The 15,082-nt window shown below is 45.8% G+C and overlaps 1 protein-coding gene across 1 annotated transcript in view; it reads left to right on the plus strand.

The window, feature by feature from the left end:
- The first annotated feature begins 2,277 nt into the window (after positions 1-2,277).
- Positions 2,278-15,082, plus strand: part of PLEKHG4B (pleckstrin homology and RhoGEF domain containing G4B) — a 200,406-nt gene continuing 187,601 nt past the window's right edge. The window contains exon 1 of the mRNA XM_073332598.1: positions 2,278-2,331. The gene's annotated coding sequence lies outside the window, so the exon portion shown is untranslated. The remainder of the gene's footprint in view (positions 2,332-15,082) is intronic.

Raw genomic sequence — 15,082 nt, forward strand, 5'->3', positions numbered from 1 at the left:
CCTCTTGTATGTCTTGCCAGAGACTGTGAAATTTAAAGTGAAATTTATTTACATGTAATTTAAATAAATACATGGGTGAATGAACAAATGTTAGGTCCTGATCCATTTAGGCACGCTTCTGCCATCATGGAGCACCTGACTCCATACAAAATACTACATGGGTAAAAGGGATCATGAATCTTCACCTAATTAAGGACCTGATTTTGCATTTCTAGTTCACTAAAAACTCCCACTTAAGTCAAGAGGTTTGAGCACAGGAGGAATACAGGATTGGATCTTAATTACTTTTCCTGTCTCACAGGTGGCTTTGAACCTTCTCATATGTGTCTCCACTTAAAACAGGTGTCTAATGAGTTGTAAGAAAAAGGAGTGTTCTTAAGTTTGGAAAGCGCACATAGCAAATTTCAGTGTAGTTTATTACTCCAACAGTATCCACTTCTTCACCTGCTCATGTCTGCTTCCCCTATCTATTTGTATAACACCGACCAATCACAAAGCTACTGTTCAGATTGTCAGCACATTAATATAAAGCCCAGAAGTTTATAATGGCCATAAAAATTTGCTCTAGCATGAAACATGATCTTGTGCCAAGAGAACGTTTTAAAAAATAATTTAAAACACCACCACTTTATTTTATTATGAAAAACTATCTGAAGAATGAAGTCCATGCTCTTAGGGTTTTTTAATTGGCTACCCTGCAGTCACTATTTTCATATAAAATGCCATAAAGATTTACAGTGGTCTGGCAGAGTGCTCAGGTAGAGAAGCTAGATTTAAAACGGAGAGAAAGCAATGGTTTTTTAGGAGGTGTCAAAAATACACTTTTTAAGAGCAATGAAAAAAATACAAAGCCACCCAGCAGACTTTATCAATTTGCACAGCTATGGATTTTCAAAATTAATACACAGGTACATTACAGATATTCAACCAATGGGAGCTGTTGCAATCCATTGGGTAAATAATTAAAAGAAAAGCACAGGTATACATAACACCACCGACAGCTGCTCACAACCCAGTGCCCAACCCTAATTATACATTAACTCAGTTTACTCCCCAGTGTCACGTCTCATGTGTCTGAGGCATTTGTTGTGTATATTAAACCTTAAACTTATAACATGCCATTTTTTTTAAAAAAAGGTCCAGAATTTGGCATCAATCACCAAAAATAACAAAACCTAGTTTTAAAAGTAAGGTTGCGGTCTTGCACTGGGGGTGTGGGGAGACTAGACCAAATGCACTGCAGAGAATACACTTGCAGTGGCAGGGAGGTAACCGGATGATTTTAACAACTTTTATGAGTGAGTGATGTTCATGGACATCGGATAAGCCGTTTCCTGTGCGGCCCCAATGATATAATAAAAGTGGGGACGGGCTGTGCACCTTAGTTCCACAATTACACTGCAGCAGAGCCGCTCCGAATCCGATTCTGCCCGGATTTACAAGGCGGGTTAGCCGGAGCTTCTAGGGGAAAAAGTGGGGCGGGAGATCAGGGACATTTCAGCGGTTCGAGCACATCATGTGTTGGTCGGTTTCCAAATTTGAATCAAAAAACCATAACTGACATTTCAAAACGCGAAAACTGTTGATCAGCTCTAGTGGGACCCCACCGAGAAACCTCGGGGGCAGGGGAGTAAGTCAGGGCAGTAGCTGTCCCTTTGGAGGAGAAGCCAGCAAGCCTACCAGACCGCGAAAGAAGGAAAGGGGGGGAACCCTTTGAGTGCCCTGCAGGCAGCTGCCCTGTGGCCAGGGAGAGTAGGTCTGGCTCCTAAGGGTGCGTGTCAGGAGTGCCCTAGCGTCTCCAGATATGAAAGATTATTCTTTAATTAAAGATTACATCCGGTGATGAAACCTCCAAGAATACCCAGAACTTAGCCCCCTAGTTACCTCTTGGAATCTGCCCCAGCAAAAAGTGTGAAAGTTTGAAGTGTTGTTGTCATTAGCGTTCAGACATTCTGCAATCAAATAAAAGCCAACCAAGGCTCAACCCCACTCAGCCGCAACGCAGGGGCCACCCCCCAGCCCTGGGGAGAGAGACCGGCCCCCACCGGGCTGTAAACGCCTTTGCTGGGTGCTCCCTCCGCTGGCCCGGGGAGGCGCTGAGCTAGGCGCGGGCGGGGGGAACCCAGCGCTCCGGTCTCCAAGCAGCCAGCGGGGGCGGGGGTCTGTGCCGAGGGAGGCTCCCCCGCCCCCCGGCTGTCTCCGCCCCCCTCCCATTCATTCCCTCCGCCAGTCGCTCGGCCCCGCGCCCCGGAGCAGCTGCAGCGACGCTACAGCCCCGTGCCCGGGCCGGCCGCTTCCACCTGCCCGGCAGGAGCTGGGGGCAGAGCGCAGGTACGAGGCGGGGCCAGCCGCCCGCTCCCCGGGGCAAGAGCCGCTGCTTCGCCCCGGGCTCGGGCACAGGCGCGCTGCCCCGCGCCGCTCCCAGCGCGCTCGCCTCTGCCCCGAGGTGCCGCCGCGCCGCGGGAGCTGGCCCCGCGCTCCGAAGGCGGGGAGCGGGCGGGATTGGCGCGCCGGCCCTCCCCCGAGCAGCGGCATGTCTGTGGCGCCTCTGGGTGCGCTTGCAGCCGGGGCCGGGGCGCAACGCGGGGCGCCGCTGCGGATGCTGCTGGAGCGGGGGGAGGAGGAGGAGGAGGAGGGATGAATAGCTCCGGTGGGTGGGAGCCGCCTTTCTCCGGGGGCGAAAGTGTAGCCGAGCCGCCTGGCGCGGGGAGGGGGGCTGTGGTCTAGCCTGGGGGGACGAGCCTGCCCCCCAGAATCCAAACGCGGGTGAAAGCCCCCCTCGCAGGGAAATCCACCTGTCGCTGCACAAAGCTACAGGGGGGCGGGCTGGTGGGACTCCTCGCCATTCCCCGGCTCTCCCGTGCAGCGGGACTGGAGGACTGGGGGCTTTTCAAGTTATCTTCCTCATGACTTCGGCGCCTAGGGTTCACTGTTCCATGGGCAGGTTCTGTTTCCGAGGCTTTTTCCTCAACTTAGTGTGACCACTAGAGTCAATGTTTATAAGAGTCTCTGGAGAAAATCTTTTCTTTATAACCACATCAAAGAAGCTTCAAGCAGAAGTTTTTTGTTTTATTCCCCAAACAATTACAGTACTGCATTCTTTTTCCACCTGATTAAACCTCAAGCTTCCTTCTGTGTTTCTAGAGGGAACAGAAATGGCTGACTTAGTATTGGCTTAAAACCCAGGGTTTTTCACTGGTAACATTTTAAAGATTTAAACTCTCAGTGTTTTGTTTGAAGCCACAGAAAAGAATTGGAAAATTTTTCTTAACATGTTGACTGATACAAGCAAGCGATGGTTTGTTTTAATAAGTCATAATACAACGGGTACATTATATTTAATGGGGGTTGCATCTCCAGAGGTGAGAGAGAGAGAGAGCGCATATTTTTATGTGCTATGGAAGATTTGCATGTATTATTTTGACTTCCAAAATGGAAAAGGATGCATTGGTACAAAATGATTATCCCATGATGAAATCATTTGGAAAGGTAAGAGTAAACATTCTGACTCTTAAACTTGTAAATCATGACTCACTTGACGTTCCAACAACTGCAGCTTTGTCTAAAATATTTAGGGGGATAATAATTGCATGATGTTGTGTCTTGATTAACGAAATAAACCTGTTTACAAGTGAATTAGGAGCCAGGTGTGTCTCTGCTTGAAAAAGTCTCCAATTATCTTTCTCACATTATTAATAGGAGAAAAAATGCATTAAAATAAAATTTTCTCTCTATACCAAGAAATTTTAATTAAAAAAAATAAACAGCTAAATCCTTAAGGGAAGCTAGATTAAATATTCAAATACACTTGGAATACATGCAATTTCTTATATAAATGTACATTCTCTTATTACCCATTCCAGAAAGGAATCTTCACTCAGCCTCTGTATAACTTACTCACATCCGCCTATAGCAGGGGTGGGCAAACTATGGCCTGCAGGCCGGATTCGGCCCACCAGCGGTTTTAATCCGGCCCTCAAGCTCCCATGGGGAGCAGGGTCTGGGGCTTGCCCCACTCCGGTGCTCCAGCTGGGGAGCAGGGTTGGGGCCACTTCGCACGGCATGTCCTCCCAATGGCATGTATGCATAGGGGGAGCCAGGGGGTTAAGCATGCTGCCTCTGCCCCAAGCGCCGTCACCGCAGCTCCCATTGGCCGGGAACCAATGGGAAGGGGGGACATGCCGCTGCTTCCGGGAGCTGCTTGAGGTAAGTGCCAGCCAGAGCCTATACCCCTGAGGCACCCTCCCATGCCCCAACCCCCTGCCCCAGCCCTGATCCCCCTCCTGCCCTCCGAACCTGGGTCCCAGCCTGGAGCACCCTCCTGTACCCCAAACCCCTCATCTCCAGTCCAACCCCAGAGTCTGCACCCCTAGCTTGAGCCCTCACCCCGCCCCCCCGCACTCTACCCTGCCTTAGCCCAGAGCCTCCTCCTGCACCCTGAACTTCTCATTTTTGGCTCCACCCTGGAGCCCACACCCCCAGCCAGAGCCCTCCTCCCTTCTGCCCCCCCCCACTCCATTCTTCTCCTCCTGCCCCATCCCGGAGCTCCCTCCTGCCCCTTGAACTCCTCATTTCTGGCCCCACCCTGGAACCCACACCCCCAGCCAAGGCCCTCACCTCCTCCTGCACCCCAACCTTAATCTTGTGAGCATTCATGGCCTGCCATAATATTTCTATACCCAGATGTGGCCCTCGGGCCAAAAAGTTTGCCCACCCCTGGCCTATACGCTAGCAACCCTCTCCTACCCACCCATCTTTCATTAAGCACATTGTACAGTATAGGCTACTAATTCTCCACTGGCCTATATACTCATTTTTATTAGCTAACAACATCATCTTGCCTCTTTATTCTTCATATACAGGCCAGAGTCTCAGCTGGCCTGCATCCAACTCCTGACTATGATCGTCTGATCGCTGCATATCGCATCTTGTTCTCCAAAGACAGTCCCAAATATGTATGCCTTAATAAGTGATAGGCTTGATAGTCTAAGTCTATACTCTCTTACTGATTTCACTGCAATGTGGTGGGGGAGATATCTTTGTTTATATTTTTCTCTCTCTGTGTTATAAAGGTACTTGCAATCAGCATAGAATTCTAAGGGTGTTTGTAGAGGGAAATCCTGCCTCTAGAAATCAATATACTAGAATTCTTTGAGGGGATCAACAAGCATGTGTACAAGGGGGATCCAGTGGACATAGTGTAATTAAATTTTCAGAAAGCCTTTGGCAAGGTCCCTCACCAAAGGCTCTTAAGCAAAGTAAGCTGTCATGGGATAAGAGGAAAGGTTTGCTCATGGATTGGTAACTGGCTAAGGGATAGGAAACAAAGGGTAGGAATAAATGGTCAGTTTTCAGAATGGAGAGAGGTAAATAGTGGTGTCCCCAGGGGTCTGTACTGGGACCAGTCCTATTCAACATATTCATAAATGATCTGGAAAAAGGGGTAAACAGTGAGGTGGCAAAATTTGCAGATGATTCAAAACAACTCAAGATAGTTAAGTCCCAAGCAGACTGTGAAGAGCTACAAAAGGATCTCTTAAAACTGGGTGACTGGACAACAAAATGGCAGATGAAATTCAATGTTGATAAATGCAAAGTAATGCATATTAGAAAACATAATCCCAACTATACATATAAAATGATGGGGTCTAAATTTGCTGTTACCACTCGAGAGAGATCTTGGAATCAGATCTCAGTGTGCAGTGGCAGTCAAAAAAGCAAACAGAATGCTGGGAATCATTAAGAAAGGGATAGGTAGTAACACAGAAAATATCATATTGCCTCTATATAAATCCATGGTATGTCCACATCTTGAATACAGCGTGCAGATGTGGTCACCCCATCTCAAAAAAGATATCTGGGAAAGGTTCAGAAAAGGGCAACAAAAATTATTAGGGCTATGGAATGGCTTCCGTATGAGGAGAGATGAATCAGACTGGGACTATTCAGCTTGGAAAAGAGATGACTAAGGGGGGATATGATTGAGGTCTATAAAATCATGACTGGTGTGGAGAAAGTAAATAAGAAGTGTTTTTTACTCCTTCTCATAACACAAGAACCAGGGGTCACCAAATGAAGTTAGTAGGCAGCTGGATTAGAACAAACAAAAGGAAGTATATCTTCACACAATGCAGAGTCAACCTGTTGAACTCTTTGCCAGAGGATGTTGTGAAGGCCAAGACTATAACAGGATTCAAAAAAGAACTAGATAAGTTCATGGAGGATAGATCCAGCAATGGCTATTAGCCAGGATGGGCAGGCATGGTGTCCCTAGCCTCTGTTTCTCAGAAGCTGGGAATGAGCAACAGAGAAAGGATCACTTGACAATTACCTGTTCTGTTAATTCCTTCTGAGGCACCTGGCATCGGCCACTGTTGGAAGACAGGGTACTGGGCTAGATGGATCTTTGGTCTGACCCAGTATGGCCGTTCTTATGTTAAGTATGAGTAGTGTTTGGATGGCTAAGTGGCTGAAAATGTTTTACTTGAACGAATTGTCTGTCAAAAATTAACTCTATTGATGTAGTGATCTTGGTAAAGTACCAGTTACACATTCTGGAGCGGGGTGGGCATACTACGGCCCGTGGGCCGGATCCGGCCCCTCAGGGCTTTGGATCCAGCCCGAAGGGTTGCCACCCCCGTGGCACTGCAGGCCCCGCGCCGCTCCCGGAAGCGTCTGGCACCACGGCAGCCCCTGGGGGAGGGGAGGCAGAGAACTCCGTGCACTGCCCTGGCCTGTGGGTACCTCCCCCGAAGCTCCCATTGGCCGGGAATGGGGAACTGCAGCCAATGGGAGCTTCAGAGGAGGTATCCACAGGCAAGGGCAGCGCGCGGAGCCCTGTGCCCCATCTCCCCTAGGGGCCACAGGGACATGGTGCTGGCCGCTTCCTGGAGCAGCGCAGGGCCAGGGCAGACAGGGAGCCAGAGGCCAAACTCCACCCCCCAACTCCCTGCCCCGAGCCCCCTGCCTGCACCCCAAACCCCTGCCACACCCTGCCCCAGTCCTGCACCCCAACCCCCTGCCCTGAGCCCCCTGCTGCACCCTGTACCCCTCCTGCACCGCAGTCCCCTGCCCTGAGCCCTCTGCTGCACCCCAATCCCCTGCCCTGAGCCCCCCCTGCACTGTGCACCCCCTCCTGCACCCCAACCCCCTTCCCTGAGCCCCCTCATACACCCCTCCTCTGCCCCAACCCCTTGCCCTGAGCCCCTTCCTGCACACCACACCCCCTCCCACACCCCGCACTCCCTCTCACACCCCAACACCCTGCCCCAGCCCTACTTTCATGGCCCTGCAAGAAATTTCCCCACCCAGATGTAGCCCTTGGGCCAAAAAGTTTGCCCACCCCTGTTCTAGAGGGTTGGATTCTAGGCTGTTTTACACCCGCACCAATGATTCTCCATTTTCATTACGGCGTCCCAAAGATTTCTTTACTTTCTCACTTTCACCATTCCTTGAGTCCTTGTGTTCAGTGTGCTTCTGGTGGGGGACAGCTGGACAATAGTCTCTTCCAGATCCCCAAACCCTGCGTCTTTATTGACTACAGGGACCACTACTTTGCAAAATATTTCCTTCCTCCAGAGGCTGGGTGTGCTGCCCCTGCAACATTCTCATACTGTGCAGTCATTGAGGGAGAAATGAGTACAAATCCGATTGCTTGAGACAAGACTCTGAATGTACTTTTAGGCTTTGGAGTAGCCAGGGGTGAGAAAAGGTGAAGAAGAAAGGCAAAGGCTCTGAAGAAGGAATTGGAGAGCATGCATTCCATGACTCATCTGGCCATGGAATGAGAGACCAGACTAGGAATTCTAGGGTAAAAGTTTCAGAGGAACAGCCGTGTTAGTCTGTATTCGCAAAAAGAAAAGGAGTACTTGTGGCACCTTAGAGACTAACCAATTTATTTGAGCATGAGCTTTCGTGAGCTACAGCTCACTTCATCAGATGTTTAAAGCTCATGCTCAAATAAATTGGTTAGTCTCTAAGGTGCCACAAGTACTCCTTTTCTTTTAGGGTAAAAGTGAGAGTTATGTATTAACTCATTATATTTCTTTAAAAGTTTACTTAGATGCTGCATGAATTACTATTCAAGTTGTCCACCATTTCTAATTTGCTGGATTTGAGCTTCACCCGCTAAAGTTTTTTAAAAAGCGTGTTTTAATTATTTCAAGTATCTTCAGAAATAAAGTACTTTTGTTGGTCCAAACTTAAAGTATTGAATCTATTTTTCAAAATAGCTCTCAATTTTTGCTGATGCTTGGTCTCCATACTTTTAAAGTGCTTTGATAAGCAAGGATCCAAGTAGGCATAGCAAGTAGCCTAAAGCAAGATTAATTTTTTCCTTGTCTGAGATGTAAAGCTGCCGAGGTTCATTTGACCTGTTCTTTGGGTCAGTGGTATCAGGATTTTATGTGATGCAAATTTGTTTCTGCTCCATATATTTTGCTTTTAGCCAGTCTACTGTGTTTCTGGTGTAAATCTTCTATTAAATAGAATGAGAATAGATTAAATAAATCTTCTATCCTTATTAAAGGATAACACTTATTATATGGAATCTTGATGTGTGTGAACATAACATTTGATGTGACTTAACTGATCCAGAAGTGTAGCTAAGTTTGCTAATTATGTACATAAGAAGTGGGGAGTGTAAGTGCAGTCACTGTTTACACATCCGATTCTTCATAAATCACAGTAAATAATTGACTTTTAGAGCAGTTTTAGAAAGCACATCATGAGGAATTTAGCTTAAATCTGTTTAAAACCATGAAATTGAGTCAGGAAAAACTGAATGTTAATTGTACTACTTAAAAGAAATCACCCCTGTGTTGTTTCTGACTTAATTGGTTAGACTGGATTGTATTCTCCAGTTCAGAAGGGGCCCAGATTCACTGTGTCTTCCCTGGAGGGCACTGAAAGGGAAAATTGTGTCTCAGCTGCGCCCCCTTCCCACCTAAACGCCTTCGCGGGTGGATTGGTCTCAGTTCATAGAAGAGTGGAGATGAGGGGGGAAATACCCGTCACTATACCTTTCACGGTTCAAGCCATTGTACAGGAAATGGCTCCTCTGAGGGAGAGATTGTGAGCAGTGTGTCATAAGGCCAGCATGGCCCTGGTCTCCGTGGATCTCCTCAGATATATGTGGATGGGGGTATAGCGGACCAAAGCCCTGGACATTTTTGAGTGGGATGGGTCATCAGGCTAATTTCTGCCTCCCTGATGGGACAATTACAAGGAAATTGTGAGGTGGGAGCTCATGAATTTCCTGTTCCCTATTTAAGATTTTGCTGTGTCCTGTCACCTTTATGGAAACCTCTGCTGTCCCGTAGAGATGAGGGGGTTTCTTGACTGAATTGAAGGGCTGCTACTTCTGTGAAGCTGGATGTGTCAGAGCCCTTTCTTGTTATATTATTAATATAACTTCAGTAAGTGAGGGATTGGTGGCAACCTAATCATGCATTAATATGCATTAGCTCTGTGGCTAGGCACTGTTTCTATCTGTTTGTATAGAGTTTAGTACATTTTGAGAACTGCTGCAATATAACAATGCAGATATGAATTATGTCTTTATTTATACAGAACATAGAGTAAGGAAGGTGTAGTACACAGAGATACTGAACTACAGTACACACCTTTTTTATACTGTTTGGAAAGATAAACTGAAAGGCATTTAAGCTGCATTGTCTTCTTAAAAATAATTATTTATGTGAACACATACAGGAATAAACATAGAGGTAAAGAAAGAAGGGGAATCGCTGTGATCCAGTGGCTAGGGCATGAGACTGGGACACAGGAGATTTGAGTTCTCTCCCAGCTGTGCCACTGTCCTGGTGAGTCACCTTCGGCAAGTCCCGTCATTGCTCCATGCCTCAGTTTCCCTATATGTAAACTAGGAATAGGGAAGCTTAACTCCCTTTATAAATCACTTGGAGCTTTCTGGGTGAAAAGCACAACATAAGAGCTAGGTATTATTAAAATACTACTTTGCAATGAATACTTAATAAAATATAAAATACTAGCTTAAAAATAATCGTAACTTTTCAGTAAGTTGCAGCCTAATAGGGGTTAGGGTCTAGTACTGCAACACTTACACACATGAGCAGCTTTAGTCACAAGTATAGTTACACATGTGCATATGTGTTTTCACAAATGGGTGGGCCACAGTGTTCGGAGTGGGCTGGTTAAGGAAGATGCACATCATTCCTCCTCTCCTTCAGGATCAGACTCTCTGTAATTCCTCTTTTATTCACCTTCCAGGACTTGCACTCATAGTTCTCTTTTTCTATGGCAGTCAATGACATCACAAACACTGTAAAGAACACTGCTCCCTGCTCTGCTTTAGTCGGTGCCCCTAGAATGCCGGCACCCCTAGGCATGGGCCTACTGTGCCTAATTGGAAATCCGGCCCTTCCTGCAAGCATGGGGAGGTGTGTGTGAAAATCGCATTAGTCTGTGCTGTAGGGGTAGCTGTACCAGCGTGAGTGCTGTCACTGGTAAAGTCAGTGCTTCTCCAAAGGATGGGGGTCTGGTAGAGGAAATCTGTGAGGATGCCCCTTATTTGTCCTGTCAAGGACAGATACCACCACAAGCCTGGTAGATCCCCAAGGATTTGTGGTTGGTCAGGGGCATCCAGTATGTAACCCTCCATTCCTCTTCTCCAGACTCCCTGACAGCATGGCTCAGTTGAAGCCATGCTACTGGGAACTCTCCCTATCTGCATCTGTTCCAAAGACCATTGAGGGACTCAGTAGAAGAGGTAACAGAGCCACAGGCTATATTAATTTTTTATTCAGATCCTCCACAGAGGAGGAATGATGTGCATCTTCCTTAACCAGCCCACTCCGAACGCTGTGGCCCACCCAATCTCCACATGCTCCTCCTATGTCTGTTACAGATGAGGGCCAAATTCTTTTCTGATATGCAAGGAGACAGCCCCCTTTGACTTGGCTGGGAACTGAGTGGTTCCATTCCAGGGCAGAATTTAGCCCTGTCTCTCCTTTTAGACAGCACTATAACAGTTGTTGTTACTGGCTCTCACACATTTTTACTTCTGTCACTCTCCTCACTTTATATATTTTAAGGATGCTGTGTCTTCTCTGCAAGCTCAGTGATTGGGGATCTGTGCAAGTTTGGGACAGCTATTGTTTCCTTTGTGCCAGTCTGGATGATATAATTTAGGAACAGTGAAATGGCCTTGGTTCCCATGCCTATGAGTTGTTGTCTTGGCACTTGAGATAGTTTCTAAAAATGCTCATTGGGTACAGATAGTCTTATCTGCCCAACCTTTAGTTGTGAAAGATAGATATTTTCTGCAGCCAAATAAAGTAATACTGATGATTTTATCCACTGTATTTCCAGAACTGGGGGAGTTGTTCCTACAAAGTGGTCTTGGGGTGGTAGTTCTGAGGAACTACACTTTCAGCAATTGTAAATGCCTGAAAGGCTGATTTTTACAGTGGAGAATTTAAAATCTTGTGTAAATCAATAAGATTGAGTAAAATGGCCTTTTTTCCTCTCTGCTGCCCCTGAGGAGCTGCAAGGATATTAAATGGTTCTTATGTGGCTCAGTGTGATTGGGTGGACTTCCCACACTAGGCCAGCAAAAGCTGAATTAAATCAGGTGGGCCCAATCAGCTAATTAGGCTGCAAGCAGGGGAGGTTTAGGCTGCTAATTAAGGGGAGGCTCATCTGTGCAGGAACAGGCAGGGCAGGTATAAAGCCAGGGAGGTGGCTCCTCCTTCCCCAGAGGAGGCTGGCAAACTCAGAGAGGGGGGAAAGTCAGATATGTAGGAAGAAGCCTAAGGAAAGAGCAGCAAGAGGCAGGACAGTACAGGGAGTGTGGCTGCTTTTTAGAGGGTCCTCGGTCTGGAACCCAGTGTAGAGGGTGAGCTGGGTTCCCCTATCTGCTGCTGGGGAGTGGCACAGGGCTTTGGAGGTGCTAGCCAGACAGCAGGTCTGGAAAGACTGTGAATTCCCAGGGACAGGAGGAGGACTTTAGTGACCTGGCCTGAGGACCAAGCCACGGAGAGGAAGCTGCAAATCTGGGACTGAGCGGGGCAGCAGAGTGAGACAAGACAGGAGAAGACAACACAGGAGGAAGAGTGCAAGCTGGCAGAGCTAATCCCCAGGATGGCCAGCAGGAGGCACCACTCCCGGTGAGTGGACCCTGTGACAGCCAGCAATAATAGTAGTGTATATGTCTTAGCCCTAGCATCAGGTCAACTGACTCAAGAAATGTTTTAGTAACTGGGTTCAATCAAGGGAGCAGCAAGTGGGGGAAGTCTAGGCTGAAAGTCTTCCTCATTATTAATTAACAGGATCGCCCACATACTGATAGCCTTCCCTCCCCCTGTAATAGGTCTCTGCTCCCATGAAGCTGATGCTTTAAGTAAAAGTGGGGAGATAACTAACTCAGGTATTTTAAACTCTTACTTTGGAACTAAATACAAACATTCTAAGGGATCATTAGGACTATTTTATGAAATTCTTTTGCAAGTTGGGTTATGAACTATGTTGTTACTCTGCATCCTCTTGAAAACTTCACTTCTTCCAAAAGGCCAATAAACTCTAGCCCTCGTGAACTATTAAGAAAATAGATGACCGATGTAAAATCCAATTAAAAAAACCATGAAACTAAGAAGCGCAAAAAATCTCATCATTCATTCACATTGTGTATTTTTCACTGCATTTTATCTCTTAGCTTTCATTTGTGAATGGGCTATTTTGGGTCTGATCATTTTCAAGTATGAACAAGAGACTTTCTCATTAATTTTTCAGTGGATTGTTCACATGACTAAGTATTTGCAGAACTGTTGTCTTCAGGGCAGGGACCCTGTTTTCATACTTGTCTGTAAAGCATATAGCATCTTCTTGACAGTATACTCATAATCATATTTTATCTAAGGTACTTGTATGGCCCCAAATACTGTAGTATCTGAGCACCACACAGTCTTTAATGTAGGCCAAGTGAGTTGCCCAAGGTAACGTAGCAAGTCTGTGATGGAGTTGGGACTTGGACCCAGGTCTCCCAAGTTCTATAGGGTAGTGGTTCTCAACTAGGGGTATGTGTACCCCTGGGGATACGCAGAGGTCTTCTGGGGGCATAGAAACTCATCTAGATATTTACCTAGTTTTACACCAGGCTACATAAAAAGCACTAGCAAAGTCAGTACAAACTAAAATTTCATTCAGACAATGACTTGTTTATACTACTCTATATCACTATACACTGAAAAGAAAGTACAATATTTATATTATATGGTAAAAATGAGAAAGTAAGCAATTTTCCAGTTTTAGTGTGCTGTGACACTTTTTTTTGTATGTTTATGTCTGATTTTATAAGCAAGTAGTTTTTAAGTGAGGTGAAACTTGGGGTATGCAAGACAAATCAAACTCCTAAAAGGGGTACAGTAGTTTGGAAAGGTTGAGAGCCACTGCTATAGGGTACAGAGTAGCAGCCGTGTTAGTCTGTATTTGTAGCTCATGAAAGCTCATGCTCAAATAAATTTGTTAGTCTCTAAGGTGCCACAAGTCCTCCTTTTCTTTTTGCTATAGGGTAGTGCTCTAACCACTGGCCCATCCTTTCTCTCTAATCAATAATCAACACGGGACATTTCTGGGATTTTTCTCGAGCCTTGATATCTAGTCTATTTGTACTTTTAAAATCTGTCATTGAGTTTTTCCTTTAATAATACTTTTGTAAAAATAACTTGTAAAACAGGCAAGGGCAATTTATAAAATGAAATTAAAAATAGAAATCAGGCAAAAGTTAGAAATGGAATAGAAAGGGCAACTATAAAAATCAAAATACATAGAAATAACTAGAACTAATGTGTCAGTCATCTCCTTGAACACTTTGCTTGTATATTTTATCCCTTATTCCCACCATTAATCTGTTTCTTCATTTAAGACTGTATCTTTCCCTGTGTTTGGAAAATGTCTAGTATGTTGTACATGCTACCACAACTCAAATAACAAAAAGACTGAACTATTATACAGGCTTGATCCTACAAACATTGAAGCATGCAACTGCACTCACCTGAGCAGTTCCATTGACTTTTTCACAGGATTTGTTTTAATTAAAAATGTAATTTTTTTAAATTTTTGCCAGCTGCTGCTGGAGAAGATAATCCCTGCTATTGATAGGTACCACAAAGGTATCAGCATGACAGATTTACCATTGGCTTAATGGGAGCAGAGTTAGGCCAATACTTCATGCTCTTGAAAATCTGACCACAAAATTTCTCATGAATATTACAACATGCATGTTATCATGAAACAGTCACGAGTGGATGTTTGAGGCTTCAGTCAATTGGTCTTTCTTAACTTTATTCATTATGTTTTCTGAAGGAGGGTATACCTAAAGTCTTGGCTGAATCTGGGGTTTTAAAAATGGCCTGTGATTGTATTCTGCATAATCTTCACTCACCCCACAGCACCTCTAGCAGCAAAGGATCAAACCGGTTCAGCTGCTTTTTCAGTTCATGGCTCCAGAAGCAGAAGAGTGAAATGTCTGTGTCAGTTTCACTCCTGTGTTGCTTTTGCAGGCCCCACTAAGGAAGTACTGTGCTGCAGGAACATCAAGTATGACTGCAAAAGAAGGGACACAGGATGGGAAGGAAGAGGATGAAAGGAGCAGAGAAACGTGAAATAGGGGGTAGAAAGAGCAAAGACTCACCGAGAGAACAAGGATTGGCCTGCTATTTATTAGATTTGAAACAGAATTCATAGTCAAGCTTGGTCCTTCACTGTCCAGGCCTGCAGGGGCTTGGAATATTGTGAAGGCAGCACACTTATTCCATGGGGGAAATCTGAGTGCCTCCTAAGGATTTAAACATAGAAAAAATAATACACTCTTTCCTACTTACCAGCATCAAGGAAAAATAGCTTTGGTTAATAACTTTAGGGGTGGGTGCAGTGACCCCCTCAGGCCTATTGAAGGAACAGCATCAACTGGCTGCAGTGGGGGTGTATGTCTGAGCAAAAGACAGGGAGAGATTGAAACAAAGGGCGGAAGAGGAAGGGGCAGAGAGTTGTACAATCTCCTCCATCAAATGAAGATACACCAAGCAACAGAGTGACACGATCAGAT

This window comes from Lepidochelys kempii, chromosome 2 (assembly GCF_965140285.1).
Source record: "Lepidochelys kempii isolate rLepKem1 chromosome 2, rLepKem1.hap1, whole genome shotgun sequence".
Taxonomy (NCBI): domain Eukaryota; kingdom Metazoa; phylum Chordata; order Testudines; family Cheloniidae; genus Lepidochelys; species Lepidochelys kempii.